General features: G+C 38.4%; 1 protein-coding gene across 3 annotated transcripts in view; it reads right to left on the reverse strand.

The window, feature by feature from the left end:
• The window catches only part of Garem1 (GRB2 associated regulator of MAPK1 subtype 1), a 187168-nt gene that overhangs the window by 152191 nt on the left and 15099 nt on the right, over window positions 1-19878 (reverse strand). Inside the window, exon 1 of one of the 3 annotated variants that reach the window (XM_047526426.1) lies at window positions 11068-11123. The exons of the other annotated variants lie outside the window; for them this stretch is intronic. The gene's annotated coding sequence lies outside the window, so the exon portion shown is untranslated. Of the gene's footprint in view, window positions 1-11067; window positions 11124-19878 lie in introns of those variants that run through there. 3 annotated transcript variants of the gene reach the window in all.

Raw genomic sequence — 19878 nt, forward strand, 5'->3', positions numbered from 1 at the left:
ACTACATATGATTGTCAATAAATATTTTAAGGGAACTGTCGGTGAAGTAAGTGTTTAGCTTCTCATGGTGGCTAATGTGGAGATATGGGGTCCCCCAACCAAGTTTCAAGGACCAGAGGAAGGTGGGAGGGGATGGAAAGAGAAGCAGCCCAGCTTTGACTTCTGTTTCCCCCACATACTCCCCTGAGCAAATACTATCATTTGCAAGACCAAGAGCTTAAACAACATGATTTCGGCAGATACTAATAGCTCTCTGGGGATGATACTAGTGTTGCTATCTGACAGACCTCAAAACTAGAGGTTTGCCAGGCCCTGGGAGGCAGTGGGATTCTAAAGCCTACTTTCCTGACCCTATGGTTCCATCTTCTGTTATTTAACATGAGGAATTCTTTCCTAAGAGAACGTGGAGGAGGGAAAAAAAACAATTACATGAAAATAAGAACCTTGGTTCTATGCTGACATCAGATAAGCATGGAATTGGTCCACAGATAAAAGTCTGAAGAAGGCAAATTATAGGAGAAACTTTGTCACTGCTGAGGTCAACTGACTTCTGATAAGGAAGCATTACCTTCCTTCCAGAGCTTTCTTCCATCCTATAAAACCTCCCCAACAGGAAAGAGTCCAGCAGATTTACAATCCTGCAGGTTGTATCTTATCCTTTGTCATTTCTGGATAATGGAGAAAACAGATTAAATGTTTTGGTTGCAAAACTAACAGAATGACCTAGTGAACTTTAAAAAAATTGTTTTGAAACTTTAAAAAAAATAGAGTTACTTCTTTATAGGAACACTGTAGGCAAGGGGCTGACACAGTTGAGTGGGGCAACGTTGGGTAGGAGAAGTCTGAGCACACATCAGTCTCAACCACCTCCCTGTACACTCTATCAGTCGACAATCTCCGCTCTGGCACATGCATGTGCACACACACACCCCTGCACGCACGCATATGCACACACATATACACCTGTACACTCCAGTAAGGTTCTATGTACAAGAAGGTAACTCTCTGTCCTCCCTTCTGCCACAGGACTCCCAGACTAGGTTCCTCCAGCAAGGAAGGAAGCAGCTCAAGAAATTGCCTGATCTTTGCTGTGCCGTCAGCATGGGCAACTGAAGCAGTTTCTGCATGTCCGTTCCATTCTCCTCTGCTTCTACCTGGTTCCCTACTTACTGATGGTATCAGTCATTTATTAACTTAGTAATTTATTTAACACAGATAGTAGTCACCAGTATATCAATGTTTTAAAAGCTTTACAGATATTAACTCAGTAAACTAAAAAGCCCTACAAGGAAACTATCATCCTTATCTTTTTTGCATGAGGAAATTGAGGTTCAGAAAGTCAAGTAACTTGCAAGATCACATAGTTTCCACATGGTTACAATGGGTTTTGGCACCTCTACCTCAGGGTATTTTTACTTCAGACCACAGGGCTATTGATATCTCTTAAATTCAAATTCTTATGAGAGAATTATCCAATCAATCCTGTTTCATACTATAATTAGCACAGTGCTTGTACTCTGTTATCATTACTAATAATGAGCAAAAGCACACTGAGGAAATGTAATTATGAGCACTTACAGGTGATGAAGTCAAGAATTCTGGGTGTTTTGTTTGGTTTTGTTTCTTCCTTTACTATTACAGTATTTTTGTTGTTATGGTTTGGATGTGGGGTATCTCCCAAAGCTCACATGTGAGACAACGCAGAAAGGTTCAAAGGGGAAATGATTGGGTTGCAAGAGTCCTAACCCAATCAGTGAATTAATCCCTGGTGGGATTAATTGAAATGGTAGGATGTGGCTGGAGGAGGTGGGAATTGTGGGTGGCTTTGGGGTATATATTTTCTATCTGGAGAGCAGAGACTCTCTCTCTCTGCTTCCTGATGATGCAAGCTGCTTCCCTCTACCACACTCTTCCGCCATGATGTTCCAGCTCTGAGGAACGGACCCAGCTGTCTATGGACTAAGACCTCTGGAACCGTGAGCCCTCAAATAAACCTTTTTTCCTCTACAATTGTGCTGATTGGGTCACTGAGTCACAGCAGGAAAAAAAACAAAACAAAACTTGCTTTGGTTCCATGATGAATTTCCAAAATCGGGCGGGATCTCATAATCACTGCTGGCCTGATGCAGTGGTAACTATCCTCATTGCCTCTGTGTGCCCATTAGCACTTGTGGAAGGGGTGTCAGATACTTGGAAGAAAATCCTGAGAAAACAGTGGCATTCCTAAGGTATGCTGTATCAACAATGCTCTTGATGGCATAGAAGACCATACTGTGTTGGAAAACATGGACCTCTATGGCTGAGTAGGAAAGTACTGCAGAAGAACACAGTGGTGAATATAAAACAGCCTTAGAAATGCCTTATTTCACGTCAGCATTCTTATTATATGGGATCTAGAGTGAAAATCTATGCCTAAATAAGTCTAGAATTTTGAAGAGATAATTATTTAACATGTACAAAATAAAAGCTTAGGTGATTAAAAGCACCATTAGTTTATTTGGCATCTTTTTTGTTTCTTGGCTCCATATAAAATAATAGTGTCTCTTACAACTGATGCTTTCTTAAGACTTAATAAAATACAGAAATTAGCATCAAAACTAGTAGAAACTGTCACTGAACTCAAGCACCATCAGGACCTTATAGATCCTACATTTTCTTTGAGAGGGAAAAGACCCTCTAAAATAAAGTCCGAAAGTATAAGAAGCTAGTTCCTAGATAATATGTATGTGAAGATATGGAAAACAATATTGATTTTAACTGAGAATGCTGAATTTTTTTTTTTTTTAATTTCACATAAGAATTTGGATTCAGCATGAACTGGCAGTTGGACTCCAACAGCAACCTCCAGCACTGTTCCTGGCCAAGTGCAGATAACAACATGACTTAACTGAGCTGCAGTGGTGAAGACTAAGTGATCCGTCTGATAAAGCACCTGCCTGGCCCACAGTGAACACTTAGTAACTGTGAGCCAGTCCTCCTAGACAACCATTCAGAAAGCAAAGCAGCAGAGGAATAAAGCTGCTACCTACAGTGCTCAGGCCACAACCAGGACTTCCTCTGTGACCCGTGCTCTCTGCTCTCCCAGACACAACATCTTTTAAACATGCAGAAGCATCCCCTCATACCCAGAAACAAAAGCAGCCCTACTACAGTTTTACTTCCCCTCTTCTGCAATCAGATCTGAATCTGAAAGGGCTCCTTCTTCAGACACAATTCAACCCACTCGGCAAATCTCTCCACACAGAGCCCACCCTCTCCACCCGCAGAGAAAGAAAAGTGCTCTTAAAAATTGCACTGGAGAAACAATGTGCCAATATTTTTGCTTGCATTCCAAAATACAGCAAACTTCCTGTCCCTGGTGCAGCCAACCCAACCCCCCAGAAGGTCACAGTGGAGACACTTGAAGCAATTCACAACTAGCCCCAGAACACAGCCCCCTGTGGCTGAAAGCTGCTTCTGTCATATTCCAGGCAGGTGCAAATTGCCATTTCTCTTTGTAGAAGAAATCTTTCTGAAGTGCTAGAAGCTCTGCCAAATACTAAATTACTGAGCTGCTACATGAAAATCATTATTGATCCACCTTTTAAAAATGAAAATTATACTGAAAATCCATATTTCTCTTTATCATTGCTAAGTAAACTATTTTTATAGTTTTATGTAAAGTTCACTGCAACAATGGCAATATTTATCACCTGATTCTCAACCTTTATATTTATCACCATAAAGTGTGAAGCTACATTATTTGTAACAAAATAATTTTAACAACCTGAAAAGTTAAGTATACTAAAATAATAACTAAGAAGAGAAACCAGTTTATGTGACTTCAGTGTAAAAATTCCTCTTCTTACCTGGGATGTGTTAAGGAAACAGCGGTTCTTTGAAATACAAAGTGTATTTTAAGAAATTTTGACACCCTTAAGTTTAAAACATGCTGTTTACAAAAGGAGTAGTGTCATTGAATGCTGAACTAAGCATATGAAAGAACAAGAAGAGCGTCCAGTTTTAATGAAAAATTACAAAAATAGGTGACTTTATAATAAAACTGTACAGCATCTTGCCTGAGGAGAACAGACTGAGAGGTTGCACAACCGACTCTGGTACAGATGTTAATCTTCAGCATCAACAGCATATGGGATACGATGGTTTCCAAGTCACCTGCACATCTTAAGCTTTTGCTCTCTACTCAGTAGCTTTGTTCATTGTGCAGATAAGAGGCTGTTGGGAAGAGAGATGCTTTCATTGAAAGATCCCAAACAAACGTTCTCAGAAAATGAAGATATTGTTCTAGAACAGAGACCAACTGTTCAGGTTAACAGAGCAAGAGCCTTCACTAGTACACTGACTTGTATTTGCTACTGTAAAAAAGAACATGTGTATTCTTCAACTCACAATAGCACTGGGTTAAAAAAAATTGAAATTAATAACTCTGTCATTCCCCCTAAATGATCAAACACAAGAAAGAGTGAAAAACAGTTTTTTTTTTTAAACTTTTCATTTCATGTGACTGAAACACTGGAAACACTTTAAAAATAAAATGGCTAGAAAATACAAATAACTCATCATCAAATAGTAATCTTTATAAAAATCAATGTAAAATAGATCAAATCCCAAATGTAAAAGCCAAAACTACACAACTCTTGGAAGAAAGCCTGGTTAAGAGTAAATCTCTGTGACCTTACATATAGCATTGGTTTTTTTACATATGACACCAAAACATAAACAAGATTTTTAAAAAATAGGTAAGTTGACTGTGTATAAATTTAAAAATTTAAAACTTTTGGGCTTCAAAGGATACCATTAAAAAGTGAAAAGTTAACCCACACAACAAGAGAAAATATTTACAAAACATTTATTTGTCAAAGGACTTGTATCTAGGATATACTAGGAACTCTAACAAACCACAGTAAAAAGGTAGATAACCCAATTTAAAGATGTGCAATATGAATAAACATTTCTCCAAAGAAGATACACAAATGGCAACATGCAAATGAGAAGATGCTCAACACCATCGATCATTAGAGAACCGCAAAACACAATCACCATGAGGTGCCACTTCATACTTATTGGGATGACTGTAGTAAAAACAAGAGACAATAAGCATGTGTAGAAATGGGAACCTTCATACATGATTGGTGGGAAGGTAAAATGGTTAAGACAGTGGAAAACAATCTGGTAATTTCTCAACATAATTAACTATTAAACTTGGGTATTATGACCCAGAAATTCCTACCTGTGTATCAAAAGAAATGAAAACAGATGTTCACAAATACCTTGTACACAAATGCTCATATAAGCAGCATTGGTAACAGCCAAAGGTGGAGAACATCCCAAAACCCAATAACTGCTGAGTAGATGAACCAACAGGTTAGATCCATGTGGCAGAATATTATTCAGTCAGGAAAAGGAATGAAGTATTGATACAAGTCACAATACGATGAACCTTGAAAACTTTTGGCTCAAGTGAAAGAAGACCAGTCAGTCATAAAAGGACACAAATGGTATGACTCTATTTACACAAAATGTCCAGGATAGGCAAAGGCACACAAAGAGAAAATACATTGGTGGTTACTAGGCAGCAGAGAAGAGGGAAATGAGAAATAACTGGTAAGAAATATTATGCTAGTGATAAAAAAATACTCTGGAATTATAATTCTATGCATATAGTAAAATATACTGAATTGTGAATTTAACAGAGTGAATTTATAGTATATGAATTATTCCTCAATAAAGTTGTTCATAAAAATAAATTTTAAAGTACACTATTGTGTATTAGATAACATGAACCTCAAAGTTAGGAGTCTCAAGTTCTGCCACGTCTTTTTCCCCAAACTATGGTTCTTTAGCTCTAGTTTCTACAAATATGTTATCTACTTGGCGTGTGTACTGCAATACAACACCTTCTCTGATTTCAGTGAGGTGATTTTATGATCTCGCCAGATATCAAAACACAGCAAAAATCATACTACATATTTGAGAAACAACAGAAATTTCACATTCTGTGCTGCTTTGAGTACAGTCATCACATGAGACATAATCATCAAGAGAGTTAATACTTCCAAAAACAAAAGGAATTGTAAGAAAACCAGCTGAACTAAGCCAAACCTGGAATCCCCAACATGCAGTAGTGCCAGGTCCCACCCCAACTCTTTTCAACCATCCCAGAAGAATTAACTCAGCTCTGGAGAGGGGAAAAAATCTCTTTTTCTAGATGAGTTGTTCAGACAATTCGACCTTGAATGCATATGTTGTTATGGTACAGACATTTGAAAGGGTATGACTTTCAAAGATTAATAGAAGGCCACATCAGGGTAAAAGGTATTTGAGAGACAAAGGAAAACAAGCTAGCCCTCTTTACCAGCTCAGTCCTCTCTGTCCTTCAAGACTCAGCACAAGCAACTCTTCCTCCTGGAAGCCTAACCCACTTCCCTCCCCAGTCAGCCTGGATCTCAATGTCTGTCTGTGCCCACAGATATGCACAGGTAAATGAAAACGTCAACTACCACCTGGGGTGGGGGGGAATCGCCATCCTGATGCCCACCAACAATTTCAGCTCACTGTGTCCAACCTCATCATCTTGTCCTCTCCACTACCCACTGCAAAGCTGTCCCTTTGTCTCCTCATTTTACAAAAGAACACCGCCATCTATATAGCCTAATGGATACAGGTGGAAAAATCTGACACACCTGTAAAGCAGTGAATTACAGAACTTTTAAAAGACATACAGCTTTCATTCAGGATCAGATACATGAAAAAGCCAAAGAACTACTACAGAGCTTTCTGAGCATCTTTCAGGGGCAGAACAGAATTTATTCATAAGTACCATACCTATGAGCTATATGTAAAATAGCTCATCACAAATGCTGACTAGCACCCTGCCACTCAAACAGGGTGTTATATTCCCCCAGAGCACCATTCGCATTGTTACTTGGAGAGACAGAAAAGAAAATGAATGGCATAAATTTCTTTTTAAAAAATCTTGTCAAAATTATTGCACATGACAATATTTAGAATTCATAAATTAATAATTTGTCATTGAATACAAACCAGAAATCTTCTGATGAAAAATGCCTATGCCAAAATGAATGGCTGAAGCTTAAGATTCCTTGTTTAAACAGCCAAAGTTCCAAGTGTAAATATGATCAGTTTGTTTTGCTGAATTCTAAAACTCAATTAATCATCTTACTGTAGCATGACAAATTATTCCCACTTCCTAAAAAGTTTAAGATCTTTATAGTAAATCACAAACATTTAATTAGCATATAACAATCCCAGAATCAAACCATATGGTATTAAGCTAAATTCATCTTTCTAGAAAGAAATATAAGTTAAGCAATAGCAGCATGATAGAAATTACTCTCGCAAATTATGACTTCAGTAGCACAATCAAGTTATTCGAGGAAATGTGATGTTAAGGTAAGATGTATGCAGCTTTCCAACAGAAACGCTCTTAATTTTAAATGATCTTCTGCCACAAGGGTACTACAGTCTTCAAATTAATTCAAATAACAGATGGGGACTCTGAAACAATGATACACAGAGCTGTGTGGCAGAAATCTCTAATGACATAAACATAGTAGTAATTATTTCTTTTAAAATGTACGGAGTTTTGATTACTAATACACAGTAAATGGTTACCAAAATATTCTCCCCATTTCTTGGACAGCAACTTCCTCATTGTGTGTGTTTGTGTGTGTGTGTGTGTGTGTGTAAATAATAAAATTGTTCACCAGGTTTACATTATTCAAGGCTATCTGCTACAACAAAAATTTTATTTTTGCAAACCAAGAGTCATGGTGTTCATCTCCATGCTATTTTATTTAATCATCACAGTGAGATAAAGAGGGAGATGCTATCTCCACCTACAAACAGAAAGACTACATAAGGTGTTGTCCAAACTAGGGCACTTCCCAGAAAGAAAGGAGAGATCCGTGAAGAATGACATTGGGACCAGGGGTACAAACAGGGCCCATGTGGGCAAATGGGATCCGGGGACCCTCCACAGAAAGAAGCAAGTTCAGAGAAGTTTCTTAATCTCTCAAGTTCACACACAGGGACAGGAGGGAAACTGACATCTGACTGCAGTTCAAAAGTGTAAAACAACTTCCTAGGCAAACAAAAACCAGGAGGAAGCTGATGGATATAATGGCAGTGTCTCTTTCTTTCATATTTTGCCGCAATTGTAGGCTCATTGATGGAATTTGTATGAAGCTTCCTGAACTGATTACTACTGCTTCCTCAGACAACTTTTCCCAAATCCCTTTGCAATTTCTAAATTATTCTACATTAAAAAAAAAAAAAAAAAGTGGGGGTTAAATTTTCAAACACTGAGAAGAAATAGTAAAGTCGAAATAGAAAAATCCAGCCGAGCCCTGGTGAGTGTTATCAGGCACAACCTCCAAACAGTAGCCGGGCAGCAGTATCTTATTAAGGGACATTTACTGTATATATCAGCCCAGCAGGCTCAACTGCCATGGCCATCAATGGCCCTGATTGTACTGTATACACAGAGAACACTAACTGCATGCAACTTCCCTGCTTTTAAAACCATATATGCTGTTCCTATCACAAGCACACACACACAGCAGTTACAAATGTTTCACAAGAATCCTCACCACCTAATTTACATTCAGAAGGAAGGTGAAAGTGGGTTTCTGATAATTCATTTACATTTACTACACAAATTATCCCCCATGACTTAAGCTGAAAAATCCCTGAATAAAATATTTCCTAGGACCAAATTGAAGACCAATTTTTTCTGGTTGGAAAAAAAATGTGTGTGTGTGTGTGTGTGTGTGTATCTTTAATAAAGAAATCAGTTAACTTACCTATATAAAACTATTCAACTAAATTGTTCTCAAATTTCACCTTTGCCTATTTAAAAGCTTATTAAACAAAAACACTCATCAAATAAATATCTAAATAATGGTCTTACTGATATCTGATACATACTCCTTCCTCCAAAATTATTAACAAATTTCCTTGGTTTTGTAGAAAAGTTAAGCCTCTAAATCTCCTAAATACAGACTTTGGGTTTTTGGTTTTTTGTTGTTTTTTTTTTTTTTTTGTGTGTGTGTGTGTGTGTGTGTGTGCTAGAGATTGAATCCTGTCTTATGCATGCTAAGCATGCACTCCACTGAGCTGCACCCCAGCCCAGGAAACAGACATAATGCAACTTTTTCTTTCCTAACATCAATGCAATGGTACCATCTAAAAGAAAACTATACCATATTTGTTTCACAGGAAAGCAATAAATAATGAATAATTATCTCTCAAGATTGATCTTCCAAACCTACTGGAACAGTTGTAAAAAAAAAAAAAAATGATGTAACTCTAATTGTAAAACATAAAGTGCTAAATTTTAAAATCTCTAGGAGGTAGGGACCTTACATATCACAAGCACATTCACAGTTTACTTCTATAGACAGCTCTTAATCACACTAATGAAAGGATGTACCATAGATGACCCAAGAAACCACATATTTTGAAAATATGTTGTTGATATTCATTTTGTGTTATTACTGGGGTGTTTTTGGCTTTCTGGTTCTATGCTCTGTAGGGTTACATTGAATAATTTAGTTTGTATCAGCCAAGAATACTGTGAGAAGTCACTAGAGATCCTGGCCTGGGATGAAAATTATGCTATTTCACAGATAATAAGGACACAGATAATGAAGAATTGCCATACTGTATTTATAAAGGGTTTTATTCTGGGCTCTCGCCCCATTTTCAAAGAAATATCTACCATTTACTAAATGAGCAAACAAGAGTCTCATTTAACTTTGCAGGGTCTACAGGCATCCAACTTTCATCCACATAAATGAACACTGGTCTTGAAGGACACTGGTTAAGAACTGATGGTTTAGGATAAAGACTGTTGAACTTCTTTTAAGAGCAAGATAGTCAAGGTTTTAGGCTTGGGAGGGGCTACACAATTTCTGTTGGATCTATTGGCTTCAGCTACTGTGGTACAAAAGGTTCCATAGACAGTATGTGAACAAATGGGTATGCTATTTTCTAATAAAACCTCATTTACTTCAACAGGCAGCAGGCCAGATTTGGCCCATGGGCCACAGGTGCCAACTCTGACTCAGGGTAAGCTCGCTGCTGTGTGGTGGGGGGTGGGGGGTGGGGGAGGGACTTGAATCAAATAACAACAGATCTGTGTGAACTGATACCATGCATTTTCATTTTGGGGAAACCTTCTCTATCACTTCCCATTCCAGGGTACCAACACCTTCCCCACATCCACCCACCACACAAAAAATATCACTACTTGCCTAAGAAACTGAAGATTTTAATGTAAAATAATAAAGTTAGAATAAAGAGGGTGTGCCTTTCCAATCTTACCAACATCTGCAATTTTACTTGGCTGCCTGATGATCTGTCCTATGTCCAAGTCCCATGCAGCGTCAGACACTCCAGCCCAGGGCCTGATTCCCTGGTTTCAGGCAGGAGTGGGGGCTGTCCATGAACACTTTGAAATTATATGAAAACCTTTTTGTGCATTATCTACGTCCCTCAGCAGATTTCATCTGATGTCCAAAAAGCTAAAGAAGAATCCCTTCTAGAACTGTAATTGATAAAAATGTAACTGCCTGGTACAGATGTGTATGTGGAGCAGGTTATCTACTGATGTTGAGGCCTAAGTGAGACCACACACCCTGATTCTGTCTCTTGTGTTTTTGTCAATTCTGAGGGCAACTGCCGGCTTCTGCCTGGTTTCCACAGGATTTGCTGTTTCACTCTGTAAGGTCGAACACACTACTGCTGAGTTCAGGGGAAGGATCTGACGAGAGGGCTGAACACCAGAAGCAGAGGTACACTGGACAGAGGTTGCAGTTTCTTCAAGTCCCATTCCAAGGTAGATTAAGAGTATCACTACATATATGGGTTTATGTGCAGGAATACCAAATATATGTATTAATGGACCACTGTGGACAATTTGGGAATAACTTTTAAAAGTCAAGTGAGAAAAACAAGCCATTCTTATTTTGCCGTTATATGTCACCTTCTTGCTGGGAAGCCTAGGGTAGGGGAAGACATAAGCTTTTCAAATAAGAAACCCACCTCAGTTAGGAATCCCCGGTGTCCACACTTTAGTTGCTTTCCCACGAGAAACAGTTCTAAGGGGCCCTTGTGGTCTCTTTACTTCAGTTAGTGGGATCAGGCCTATCCTTGGTACCTGTGCCTAAGAGGTTCACTATTTAAAAAAGGAAAATGCTATTGTGAATGGGGTAGTTTTCCCTAATTTCTCTTTCTGAAGATTCATCACTTATGTATAAAAATGCATTGGATTTATGAGCATTGATCTTGTAACCTGCTACTTTACTGAATTCACTTATGAGTTCTAAAAGTTTTCTGGTGGAATTTCCAGGTTCCTCTAAATATATAATCATGTCATCAGCGAACAGGGATAGTTTGAGTTCTTCTTTTCCTATTCGTATCCCTTAATTTCTTTGGTTTGTCTGATTGCTCTGGCTAGAGTCTCAAGGACGATGTTGAATAGAAGCGGTGAAAGAGGGCATCCCTGCCTTGTTCCAGTTTTTAGGGGGAACGCTTTCAGTTTTTCACCATTTAGAATGATATTAGCCATGGGCTTAGCGTAGATGGCCTTTATAATGTTTAGGAATGTTCCCACTACCCCAATTTTTTCTAGTGTTTTGAGCATGAAGGGATGCTATATTTTATCAAATGCTTTTTCTGCATCTATTGAAATAATCATGTGATTCTTAACTTTAAGTCTGTTGATATGGTGAATGACATTTATTGATTTCCGCATCGAAAAAAATAAATACTTGGGAATCAATCTCACAAAAGAGGTGAAAGACCTCTACAATGAGAACTACAGAACACTAAAGAAAGAAATTCAAGAAAACCTTAGAAGATGGAAAGATCTCCCATGTTCCTGGATAGGCAGAATTAATATCGTCAAAATGGCTATACTACCTAAAGTGCTATACAGATTCAATGCAATTCCAATTAAAATCCCAATGATGTACCTTGCAGAAATAGAGCAAGCAATTATGAAATTCATCTGGAAGAATAAAAAACCTAGAATAGCTAAAGCAATCCTCAGTAGCAAGAGCGAAGCAGGGGGTATTGCAATACCAGATCTTCAACTCTACTACAAAGCAATAGTAACAAAAACGGCATGATTGGTACCAAAATAGACAGGTAGATCAATGGTACAGAATAGAGGACATGGACACAAACCCAAATAAATACAATTTTCTCATACTAGACAAAGGTTCCAACAATATGCAATGGAGAAAAGATAGCCTCTTCAACAAATGGTGCTGGGAAAACTGGAAAACCATATGCAATAGAATGAAATTAAACCCCTATCTCTCACCCTACACAAAACTCAACTCAAAATGGATCAAGGACCTCGGAATCAGACCAGAGACCCTGCATCTTATAGAAGAAAAAGTAGGTCCAAATCTTCAACTTGTTGGCTCAGGATCAGATTTCCTTAACAGGACTCCCATAGCACAAGAAATAAAAGCAAGAATCAACAACTGGGATAGATTCAAACTTAAAAGCTTTCTCTCAGCAAAGGAAACTATCAGAAATGTGAAGAGAGAGCCTACAGAGTGGGAGAATATCTTTGCCAACCATACCTCAGATAGAGCGCTAATTTCCAGAATCTATAAAGAACTCAAAAAACTCTACACGAAGAATACAAATAATCCAATCAACAAATGGGCTAAGGAAATGAACAGACACTTCACAGAAGAAGATGTACAAGTAATCACCAGATATATGAAAAAATGTTCAACATCCCTAGTAATAAGGGAAATGCAAATCAAAACTACCCTAAGATTTCATCTCACCCCAATTAGAATGGCGATTATCAAGAATACAAGCAACAACAGGTGTTGGCGAGGATGTGGTGAAAAAGGAACACTCATACATTGCTGGTGGGGTTGCAAATTAGTGCAGCCACTCTGGAAAGCAGTGTGGAGATTCCTCAGAAAGCTTGGAATGGAAACACCATTTGACCCAGCTATCCCACTCCTTGGCCTATACCCAAAGGACTTAAAATCAGCATACTACAGAGATACAGCCACATCAATGTTCATTGCTGCTCAATTCACCATAGCCAGATTGTGGAACCAACCTAGATGCCCTTCAGTTGATGAATGGATAAAGAAACTGTGGCATATTTATACAATGGAATATTACTCCGCAATGAAGAATGATAAAATTATGGCATTTGTAGGCAAATGGTCGAAATTGGAGAATATCATGCTAAGTGAGATAAGCCAATCTCAAAAAACTAAAGGACGAATGATCTCGCTGATAAGCGGATGAGGACATATAATGGGGGGTGGAAGGGGCTAGCATTAGGTTTAGGGTTAGGTTTAGAGTTAGGCTAAGGAGAGCGGCAAGAATGAAGGAAAGAAGGACTGTGTAGAGGGAAAAGAGGGGTGGGAGGGGTGGGGGGAGGGGAAAAATAAAATAAACATCATTACCCTATGTAAATGTAAAAAAAGAAAAAAAAAAGAAAAAAAAAAAAAGAAAAATGATTGACAAAAGATGTTCTTGCTTTGTAATGTGCAATGCTCATGCGGAAGGACTCTTGGTTGGTCTGAGAGGCTCTAAACCTGCCTCTGGCTGCTGGCTGCCAGTTGTCCGCTCCCTGACCTTGAGCAGATTCTTCTTCTGCTGTGGGTATTATGAGTAAATGAGACAACATATATAAAATGCTGTGCAATAACCAGCACCACAATTAATTCTCAACAAACTGAACTATAATTATCATCCAGGAGTAAACATCCATGCAGAATATGAAACAGTTACTAGTTTTACATGCCTGTGTCAAGAAGTTAAAGCTAGCTTTCTATTTAAAATAATAATACCACCACCACCAAAAACATATGCATGGTATAATACTACCAAAACCCAGAAATTTAATGTTGCTTTGACCAGGAAAACCAGAATTACCATTCACACCATTCCTGCTATTAATATCTTCATCAAAGAGAATGAAGGCATGCAATAAACCAGTTTTCATTTTCAATGATAAACATGCAGTCTTGGAGAGAAGAGAGTTTATTTTGGATAATCACTGAAGTCTACTTGAAACATTTAAAAAGTGAGTAATTCTGGGGTAGAGGCATGGAGGCCGGGCTTGCAAATGCCTAAGAACCTTTAAAGAGAATGAAGAATAGAAAACAAGTCTCCCTCCGTATAGGGAAAACTGCTATTAACTACCTCCCTTTGCCAGTAATTGGAGCTATAAAAAGAACATCATTATAGCAAGGCTGAGCTGATTCTGCTGTCTGAGGCACAGTCAGAAAAATTTTAAAGGTATGCTAATTTCTGGAGTGCTCAGCAACCTTGGCATCAATCAACTTATAACGGATCTTCTGTTTCAACCATAATGGTTATCCTCTGCAATATGCTGTCTTCCCTGCTGGGTCAAAGAACTGGTGGAAATCCTACGGCAAAATCTAAGGGCACCTTTTAAATTACTAAGTGCAAGTCAGCAATTTTGGAGTCTTAAAATAGTTAAATTCTGTTTAGGTGATTAATTGAAACCTTATGGCAACCATTAAATAAAATTTAAAAGTTATAACTAGTTACTTAAAAAAAATATGGTTTAAGGGTTGCAACATTTGTTACCACAAACTTATTAACCTTGATCGTTTCCCATCAATAGCACTGGCTCTATTCCCAAGTGATAGTGATCAATGTTATTCACTTGACACTGACATCTCCCTATACTATTTCTCTAACCCTGAAGTCTCTCAAGATGCAAGATTTCTAGCTCCTTGTGGGCAGAATTCCCTTTCAATACCCCAGCATGTCCACGTATTATGCTGCCTTCCCACACCTCCCCCCATAGTAGTCAGTGGATTCATAAGGTAGTTGTGGCTAGGGAACTCTCCACTAGCAACCACATGTAAGGGGGATCTGAGGAGCACCATTTACAGGCAGCACTTTAAGGGGCCAGGGGATGATCTGCCATAATACCTGAATCTCTCTCCTTCCTCAGTAACAATGGATGGACATGCAATTATGGGTCCCGAAGTGAGGGGAAAGAGGACAAAGTCCTACACTCCCCACCCCTCCAGTCAACCAGTGTCATCACATATAGCATAAGCAAGGAATAAACCTTTACTGTTTTTTAAATTAATGTATTAATGGGATTGGGATCAAACTGAAAATTGTGCATGCTGAGCACATGCTTTACCACTAAGTCACATCTCCGGACTAACCTTTGCTGTTTTAAACAAACTTGACATTTTGAAGTTGTTGTTATAGTGCCAAACCTGGCCTACCTTGACTATGCACTTCCCTACAACCTGCTTCTCAATGTGTGTTCTTGTTCCTAATAAGGGCACTGGCATCTAAACCTGTCACCTCAGCACTAGTTAATGCTTCCTTCTTTGTTATCCATATCCAATCATTAGCCCTGGAAATTTCTCCTTCACATAACTCCTCCTCCTCTGCATTTGGTCAGAGGCCATCCTTCTCCTTGATTATAACCCTATAGCTTCAAAACACTGTCTTTCTAATTCTATCCTTTTTCTACTCTAAATGATCTTCCAAGAGGACATTAAAGTAAAAAATAAATATAGGCCTTTACCATATTTAAAGGGTAAACATGTTCCAACTGTTTATATAATCGAACATCTCACGAACGTTTCTGTAAGTAGGCACTGTGCTATGCACCTGGGAACATGATGAGCCATTTACCTGTACACTAGTGACACGGCTACCTATAGAACATGTTAATACTGCATTTGGTAAAATACTGAAATGTGTGAAATAATTCATTCTTAATAATGAAAACAGATTTACATTTCTCTATGAAAACCTGACACACACTCATATTCTGACTTGCTTTCTTGATAAGGGCAGAAACATGAGGTTTATCTTAAGTTGGGGAAGGATGGGTACACAGCCCAAGATTCCACATCAAGCCTCTCCTGAGACTGCTACTGATATGAGTAGCTTATTAATTATTAGAATATGTATCACTGTAAGGTTTGTTATTTGTTAATTTTTATACTAGAGTTTATAACAATTTGAGACTCAGTGGATTCTGTTGTAATCTATTCTGTTAGAACACTCTGTTATTTGTGTCCTGGAAGGCGACCAAAGGTTAAGGGCTACCAGTGTAGCCTTGGGATAAAGGTCAATCTTCAAAATACTATGGCTCTTCAAAATCTGCTTCTAACTTGCTTTTTGGGCCTGATTCCCTACTTTCCCTCCCACATTCCCCTGTTCTGGATGTTCTAAACCTCCGTCGGGAATACATTCTCCTTCTTTCAAACCCAGCAAAATTCTACTCGTACTTCAATGACTAACTCAGTAGCCAATTCATGTTTTCTGTAAAAACTGCCCCAAGAGTTCTTGGCAAGGTTAACTGACTTATGGGATGGAGCATTTCCATGCTTATCACATGATAACTGTCGAAGAATCTGGGCCTATGAACTCCTTGAGGATCAGCTCTGTTTATTTGTCTTTGTGTTCCTAGCTCTTGGTACTGTGCTTATGAGACAGCAAGCTCGTGTTCCATTGTTCTAAATGAACAGCATTGTGAAACCACATACCACACTCCCACTTATCCATCGGCCTATTGATGGATGCTAGGAGAAACTTTTTTTTTTAATCCAGAGGATACAGTACTATATTTATAACTTCCATTTTTTAAAAAATCTGGCATTTTATTTAATTCTAGGCTAGCAAAACTTGTATATTGTGTGTGTGTGTGTGTGTGTGTGTGTGTGTGCATTGTGTATGTTTGTGCAGTAGTTTCCTCTGGGTCATATAATAAATTAACACAAAGTAGCTTAAAACAATAGAAATTTATTCTCTCCCAGTTCTGGAGGCCAAAAGTTCAAAATCAAGTTGGCAGCAGGGCTACACTTCCTCCGAAGTCTCTACAGGAGATTCTGTTCCCTGCTTCTTTTGGCTTCTCATGGCTCTAGGTAAACCTCAGTTTATAGCTGCCATCACTCCAATTTCTGCCTCCCTGGTCACAGTGCCTACTCCTGTCTCAGATCTCCCTCTTCCCTTCTCTTCTAAAGACACCTACCATGGATTTAGAGCCTACTCAGGGAATCCTGAATAATCTCATCTCAGGACTGTTAGTTAAATTTGCAAAGATCTTTTTCCAAATAAAGTGATATTCACAGGTTCCAGGGATTTGAACATGGACATCTCTTTGGGCAGTGAGGGGTGGGTGTGGGGAGGAACATAACCATTCAACCCACTACACTGTATGTGTGTTTGCATATTGTATATCATGCTCCCCCCACCCCCCCAAAAAAGTCCTTAAGGCTCCACTGAACACCTACATATTGCCAAGGTAACACAATTTGAAAACCATCTTGGGTGCTGGGCATGAAAGACACAATCCCAGTCTTCAGAGAGGTCAAAGGTACTGGGAACACAAATTAAATTATTCTTTGAGGTTGGAAAATGTAGCACAAGGAAAAAATCATAACATGGTCATATATAACAAGGAACTTCCCCTTATCTTTTGCCACATGAGTAACCAACCCGGCATTTTCTGGGTTGGTCAGCTTTCTATCACTGTAACAAATACCTAAGAAAATCAACTTTACAGGGAAAAAGTTTACTCTGGGTTATAATTTGGGAGGTTCCAGCCCATAACTGGTTGGCCCTGTTGCATTCTTGGGTCTGTGGCAAGGCAGCACATCATGGCAGTAGCACCATTGACAGTAAAACCATTCACTTCATGGCTAGAAATCAAAAAAGAAAAAAAGGAAGAGTCAGGGTCCCAAATCCCTCTTCAAGGGCACAACCCCAACGCACTGAAGACTTCTCATTAGGCCCCTCTTCCAATGTTTCTACCACCTCCCAACAGGGCCAAGATGAGGATCAACCTTCAATACATGAGCCTTTGGGGAACATTCCAAATCCCAACTATAGCGTTCTTCATTAGAGATGGATGTTTCAGAGAATATGCCCTGATTTTCCTTTTAGATTATCTCCCCCGCTCCCAATACTGGGGCATTCACTAATATTCCTTGTCTCATGTGTCTGCTTTGTACATGGAATTATTTGGCTCAAAGATATTCCATGAACTGACTGTAATTTCCCCAGCCTCAGAAATGTTTCAACTTCTTTCCATCCATCAGTAAATCTTAAAGAAAGACACACTCTTGCATATGAGGTTTCTTCTAAGCTTGAGATAGTTTGAAAACTCGGAGTCTTAGAAAGACACCAAGTCCCCTGAGCTTTTAAAGCAGGAAGGAGTGACTACTAGAATCATTATTTCTTTCCTTGCCCAAAACCTGCTACCAGGCCAGAGGGGAAGAACAGAGTATGTGCACCCATGTGTAAGCGGGAGTACCCTGACAACACTGTGGAACAGTCACTCAGATAAGATCTCTGATCCCTCAGGGGAGCATCATACTAGACCTGTGAAATCTACAATAGAAAGAGAAAAGGGGATCCCTGTTCTCAGACAAATTTAAAAAGAGAGTAAAATTTTAAATACTCTCTATTCCAACCTAATAAAGTTCCTCAGGGGATCCAGGATTGAAGTTTTGTTCTAATTTTACACAAGGATCACAGAGTGAATGAAGTCTCAGAGATTAATCTATATTGTGAGTTGTCTTCTTGCTCCTCTATTTATGAACATACTTTGGGTTTGAAATTAAGATAGAAGATCCACATTGCCCTACACTTTTTCTAGAAAGTTCTAATTCTGGTCCTTACAAGTAAGATTATGAGGAATCAGGAAGACAAGGCCATCAAAGAGTCTGGGAGAGGTAAACAAAATGTGAGAGAAATTTAAGTCTTCAAAAGTGGACAGATACAGGTCATTATGGGTATGTAAAAGAAATATACACATTTATTAAGAATAATGCATGAAAGTGTGTCCCTCATAGAAAAATAATGGGGAAATAAACTTTCAATTGAGTAACCTAAAATCGAGTATGACTTGCAAATTCTTAAATTCTGAATCCCCCCCCCCCACACACACACACAGGCACAAAGTGCATAGCTTAGTAAAGTGTGTGCACACACATGAACAAAGTGCAACAGCTTAGTAAAGTATCAATTTAAAAACAAATTCTTCCCTGGAGAAAACTTTTTGCCAAAGCATCTGGACTATGCTTCTAGAAGGCATTTAACAAGTTACTATCACTTCTAAATCTCCCAGGGTAGCTCTGCTTCAAAAGGAATTTAAATTTTCTTTAAAAAAGAAAACATGGGTCTCTCATGGTCACTGGAAAAGAAGAACAAGTCAAGACAAGGGGCAGTGCTAGCTATAACTTCTCTTCTTTGGGGAACAAAAGAATTGTTTTCAGATTTCATTAACCTTGTGTGTTCTTAGAACACAGCCAAAAACATCTCCCTGAAAGACAGGTGTGAATCAAGTTATGTCTTTCTACTGTTAAAGAGCAAAATAAATTTAACAAAGATAATTCATATCAGCAGTAACAGACTTTTGAATAAATGGGAAGGCACAACAGCAGCCTGCAAGAAAAAAAAATCTTGCATCATATGCAAAAATTAATTAATTCCAGATGGATTAAAGACAAATAAAAAAACTGTAAATTTTCCTAGACAATCTAAAATACTACATGTACAATCTAAGAGAAGAGAGATTTTTCTTAACACCAAAAACAAGAAAAGAAACTCTGTCCACAGGAAAATTAAAAACTCTTAAATGGAAAAATACAACATAAATAAAATCAATAAATAAAATAAATGTAAACTAGGGGAAATATCTCCATAATATACAAATAGCATCTAGAAATTGATGAGAACAAGCCAACAATAGAAAAAACAAAGAACATGATTTCAATTCACTTCTTAAAAAGCAGCAAAACGTTACTAATAGCTATACTGAAAATAACAATAAGCAATAAGATCTCGCTTTATAAC

This window comes from Sciurus carolinensis, chromosome 15, assembly GCF_902686445.1.
Source record: "Sciurus carolinensis chromosome 15, mSciCar1.2, whole genome shotgun sequence".
NCBI classification, from domain to species: domain Eukaryota; kingdom Metazoa; phylum Chordata; class Mammalia; order Rodentia; family Sciuridae; genus Sciurus; species Sciurus carolinensis.